The 6000-nt window shown below is 41.3% G+C and overlaps 1 protein-coding gene across 1 annotated transcript in view; it reads left to right on the forward strand.

The window, feature by feature from the left end:
* LOC127631644 (gastrula zinc finger protein XlCGF7.1-like) overlaps window positions 1-2092 on the forward strand; it is a 29802-nt gene extending 27710 nt beyond the window's left edge. The window contains exons 3-4 of the transcript XR_007969006.1: window positions 430-653; window positions 1015-2092. The gene's annotated coding sequence lies outside the window, so the exon portion shown is untranslated. The remainder of the gene's footprint in view (window positions 1-429; window positions 654-1014) is intronic.
* The last annotated feature ends 3908 nt before the right edge of the window (window positions 2093-6000 follow it).

A 6000-nucleotide genomic window follows, 5' to 3' on the forward strand; every position in this document is an offset into this window, starting at 1 on the left:
TGGTCTGCAGTTATATAGCGCCTTTTTAACCTTAGCGGTATACAGAGCGCTTTACGCTGTGTCAGTCACCCATTCACACACACACTCACACACCAATGATGGCAGAGCTGCCATGCAAGGCGCTAGCCTGCCATTGGGAGCATCTTGGGGTTCAGTGTCTTGCCCAAGGACACTTCGGCATGTGGAGTCATGTGGGCCGGGAATCAAACCGCCAACCCTGTGATTAGTGGCCGACCTGCTCTACCACCTGAGCCACAGCCGCCCCTTCAACGGAGACTTCAAAGCGCTGTGAACAGTTCACATGTTACACATGCTGTCTTAAAATTGATGCTGATTAGAGACATATTAATAAATATAATTAGGTGCACATTCAGAACCTGCAATCAAAGGTAATTGATTTGGCTCTGAGATTTCTTCTGTCTCCATTAGGAAATCCTGGGCGGGATGCTCGACTTGGAACCGTGACGATGGCGGAAACCAATACGTGAGAATTTGGACGACGGTTCAGCCGTTCGCTCGGTGGTGGAAAGCTTTCAACTGCACTACGACCAACAGCGAACCCTTAATGCTGATGCATTGAGTTCTGATTTACTCATTTGGACTTGTGTACACACTGGAACAGAAAGCATGCCTCAACTAGCTCAAGAAAAATGGTAAAATATTCCAAAAAATATCTAGAATAATTATAAAATCTAGATCTTTTTAGTCTTTATTTTTCTGTTGAAGGCGTCTATTCGTAAAGAACACAATGTTGAGATGTTTTTGTGAGTGTTGGATATCAACAGTGGACTGTTTTTGGTGTCCTCCAAAAACTAACATTATTTTTGGATAGTAACTCGAACGTATCTACTGTTGTCGCTAATGAATGCGAGTAAAGTTCAGTGTCTTATAATTAACCTGCTTTTACCTGCTTTTGTTCACAGTTCTCATGTAAATCAAACTATTTTTCTTGACCATTTAAACTCTGAATAAAATATGAACTGTTACTCAACTGTATATGTAATCTGGTTCTAGATGACATCTCGCTCATTGTTTGTGAGCCTCAGTTCACCCTGTCAAGCTGTCACTCAAGATGAGAACTGTCAATCATCCAAGAGGAGACGGAGCTCACTCCCTTCCATGATTTCTGCGATTGAAGAAATTGCTTCGTTTATAGTTTTTAGGTGTTTTACTTTCCAAGAACATAATTCTGTGTGTTACACTAAACAGAGATTACCTACAGTTGCAGTCAAAATTATTCATGATTATTAATGATGGACTGAAAGGGCCATTTAGGGACACTCCACGACCCATCCCTGAACCAGATTGTGGACCATTTGTATGTATCCTTGGTGTTATTGTCTTGCTGGAAATTCCAGTGATCACAGAGCTTCAATTTACTCACTGAATGCATCCTCTATATGGATGATAATCTGTTGAGTAATTTTGAATATTTAGCATATGTTCCTCATTTTGACGGTCAGGTGCATGCCTATAAAAACGCAAGCAGTTCGGGAAAGTTTTCTCAAAAGTAGCTAATTAATTCACAGTCATGAAATCAGCCAGTTAGGTAGTATTAGCTAGCTATAGCAGCTATATATGCCCTGCTGACATGGAGACCAGTAAGGGCGCCTACACACTAGAGTTAACGCTCCGTCAGAGAACGATGCAATTGCATTGATTTCAAAGGGGGTGGGATTGCAACAACAACAAAAATATGTGGAGTGGTGGTGGTGTAGTGGTCAAAGCACATAACTGGTAATCTGGTAATCAGAAGGACGCTGGTTCAAGCCCCACAGCCACCACCATTGGTGTCCTTGAGCAAGGCACTTAACTCCAGGATGCTCCGGGGGGATTGTCCCTGTAATAATGTCTCTGTAAGTTGCTTTGGATAAAAGCGTCTGCCAAATGCATAAATGTAAATGTATTTTATTTTACAACTAATTTAATTTAGCTAATTTAGCTAACAATAAACCGAAAATGCAATGTAAAAATGTGCATCAAATGATGTAATATTTAGAGCACTCTATGCAGGTAGTCACGCTGGGACTAGAAAATAGTCTAGTAGTGTGGCGGATGGGCGTCATGTCATGTGTCATTTGATAATATCAATAACAACAAATAAAAAACATTCTTTGTGTACACTTGTTGTCTTATGGCTTTTGCCCTATGTGGAAAACACATGTGGGTTGCGGGAATGGGTGCGGTCGGGAAGAAAATCGCTTGGGTCAGAGAGTCAAATTCCAGCCTGAACTCCCGTAAAAATCAGCAAGTGTGTGCTGATTTTTCTTTAGCAGAAATTGGTATACGCTGACCGAATTTGACAACACTGCCCCCAGTGGCTAAAGCGGGAAGTGTTTCAGAGCATAAACTAGTGTGACATCCATTTATATCCAGGAGAGGTCACCAGAACCCAGTACAGCTGTACAGGGTGTAAAACAGTGAAGAGAAATGCTTATTTTATTGAATCTACCCCCAAAAACCAAAACCAAGACCCAACTCTAAACCTAACCATTAGTAGGTACAAACTGCTATCTCCTTGTCATGCTTGTGATTGTTTATAAAAACTGGAATACCTTATTGTTTGAATGGGGATTGAACTCCCGTGCAACTGATGCAACGTGCTACTAGTCACGCTATGAGGGAAAGTAACTGTTGTGGAGCTGTTGCAAATATGTCTGATGGGAGATGGGGCATGTCAGTGAGTCGGCCTACTGTTGCCGATCCTAGGGTACTGGAACTTTCGGAATCAGCATGCCGACTTCCTGTGTGATCATGTTGAGAATTCAGCGGGATATAAACATAAGGGAGCCGGATGACCACTCTTCTGCTCAGACCTCTACCTCATGCTCTCATTCTACATTTACTATCTTTTTAGCTCGATGGAAAGAAATAATAAAGGACAGGGAATGAATACATGAATGCAACGAATGCATGTGTTTGTCCGCCATGTTTTCTCAATGTTGCAGCGCAGATAGTCTCGCATTTGCAAAATTCTCAGTGGTCAACGGATGCCTAGTTCGGAGTGTATTGCAGCAAAATTTGAAATATTCTCAACTTTGTCGCATAATGAAGCGTCACTATCGCAAACACTTGCGTTTCCCATCTGCATCCTTCCGACACTCCATCCCCTCTGAAATCAATGCATTTGCAGATCTCTGAAGGGCCCGTTCAGGCTACAGTAATTACATCATGGCTTGCTTTCGTAACTTGGCACTTACGTATATTTATTCACACCAAATGCGATCGTATTGCTTTAGAAGATGTTAATTTAATCACTGGAGTCGTATGGATGACGTCTATGCTGACTGTCTGTGATTTCTGAAGCTTCAAATGTCTGATCACCATCCACTTGCATTTTAAGGACCTTCTGAGCTGTGATATTTTTCTATTTTTCTTCAAATGTGTTCTGGTGAAGAACGAAAGTCATACTCACCTGGGATATCATTAGGGTGAGTAAATAATGAGAGAACTTTCATTTTTGGGTGAACTATCCCTTTAAATGAAAAGGTAGCTTACCCTGAGGCATTAAAGTTATGTTTACATTCATTATTGAGATCTAACAAACGTGTGTGTGTGCGTGCGTGCGTGCGTGTGTGTGTGTGTGTTACCAGGTTGTTGGAAGTTTTCAGGTTCAACAACTCCTGCCTGACCCATCGTGAGCCGATACTCAGTCATATAAAGGTCTCTTGTCCATCATACAGCCATCGCCCGTGATCTGCCTTTTTAATAACAGCCTGAGAGCAGCTGGCATGTTTAGCCGCTTAGACAAAAGGATATGATCCGGCATAAGTTTTATGTGGGCGTTTAACAGCGTTATCACCGAACACTCAGGGGTCACTGGTGACCGTAGAGGTTGTGGTGGTGTGACCTCAGTGCTGTTGTAATGTGTGTATTGGTGTTCAGTCATTTGGCACTACACACATTAACACACAATGGTGAGTAGAACCGCAGATGCACTGAACTGCACAATGTGTCACGCAACACTGCACAGTCACAGACTGCCAGCATGAAAATTTTCATTAGATTTACTATGGATCCGTTCCTCGGAAATTACACCGTGAAAGAGTTCTGTTAGGCGAGGTATATGGATTGTTTATGTGAAGATGTGTTTGGGAATATTGCTAAATATGGGTGATATTTTTGAGTTTTATAGCAGAATGTTTAGGGCTGAAATCTTCAGTCACCATTCACTTTTATTGTTTCTTTCCATACAATGAAAGCGAATGGTGACCGAGACTCCGTCCCTAACATTCTGAACGTCTCAGCTTGTGTCCCACAGTAACTAAGAAAGTAACTTGAACAACTTGAGTGTGAGTTAATGACTATTTTCAATTGTGGGTGAACTATTGATTTGTTATGAATTAATCATGTCTATTCATTTAATCTGAAATTAATGAGAAGATATTTCCAAGCCCTAGTTTTATTGATTGTTTCCAAACAGGTGCTCATCAGCCATTGTTCAGCAAAACAAAAAGGCTGTTTCTCAGTGTGCGTTCTTAAGTCCTCGTGGACTCGTTCAACGTCAACATCCACTCTTGAAGTTCAATTCAATACTCAAGAACGCAAGTATCGAGAATGCATAACATTTCCCGGATGTGTCAGGCTGTATATCGAGGATGCATCGGATGGTGACTTATAGGCAAGAACCATTTTGAAGTCCAAGAAGTCACAGCTGCATGGTGGGAAATTAAGAACATTTATCGGCGTGTTTGCGAATGACTGATACGCGTCATACTCCGTCACCATTTGTTGTTTTGTTGGGCATCATTTCAATAAAGGACTAAACACATGGTGGAAACAAGTGTTCACAGACTTTATTCTTTTAACGTATCGCCTGCAAAACTTCCCTGCTGGTGGACCCGGGAATCTTGTACCTCCAAGTTGGGCACTGCCAACCGTGATGATGTAAAATATTGGATTATACAAGTCTGAATCTATGTCCTGATTATCATCGTCCCATGTCTGCCAAACATGTCGAGTGATCCAAACATCATCTGCAGCCTGAAACTGATCTTTTGGTTGGATTTGAGAAGTGAGTGCACTTCTTTAGGATGCACCCTTGCTCCCTATGTAGTGAATGACTTATCCTCCAGTGTGCTGTCTGTCTGCACTGGTCTCAGAACAGTTTGAAATGCACATTGTTGTCATCCTAACTCCATATAAAGCCTCTGAAAGCAACATTTTCAGCTTTTGCATGATTATATTGATTCTCACTGTGGTAATGTACAGTAAATATACAGTAATGCATTTATTAATGTTAATGAATAGAACCGTATTGAACAGTCATAACTAAATAAAACAATAACAACATTTATATTAAAATGAACTGTGTTAATGTTGAAAGTTATTCAAAATAACGTGGGAATAATGTCCCATTTTCCACATATGTGGACTTCATCTTCATCAGCACGCTGACGTGTGAACAATGAATGAGACACTTCTCTTTACAACCAACCAGGTTTAAATAAAAAGCAAAATAGAGGTTTCATAACAGAGGCACTTTTGTTGGTGCTGCACCCATTGAAGCACTTCCTGGAAATCGATGGATGGATCAGTTTAACCCTTAAATGATGGTGTAGAGTCTTATGAATGGGATTCAGTCGATTTTAATTAATTAAATTATGCATTGCGTATAGCCAAAATACAACACCCTCATGTGGACGTGGGGTCGTCCGAGGTAAAAACAAACTGGCATATATAGCAAAATAATCCATCATCTATCATGTCAGTACGGCCCTTACAACGTCTCAACGCTGCAGCTCATGTATCATCTAGAATTCCAAGTTTCCCATTTGTTAATAGGACTTCACTTGGTCATTTTTGTGTTTGGAACTGGTAATAACGATTTTCCCTCTCCACTTGAAGAACCGTTAATCCCCTTTTCTCCCCAATATGGAATGCCCAATTGCCACTACTTAATAGGTCCTTGTGGTGCCGCGTTTACTCGCCTCAATCCGGGTGGTGGAGGACGAGTTTCAGTTGCCTCCGCTTCTGAGACGTCAATCCGCGCATCTTATC

Source organism: Xyrauchen texanus, chromosome 38, assembly GCF_025860055.1.
Source record: "Xyrauchen texanus isolate HMW12.3.18 chromosome 38, RBS_HiC_50CHRs, whole genome shotgun sequence".
Classification (NCBI taxonomy): Eukaryota; Metazoa; Chordata; class Actinopteri; order Cypriniformes; family Catostomidae; genus Xyrauchen; species Xyrauchen texanus.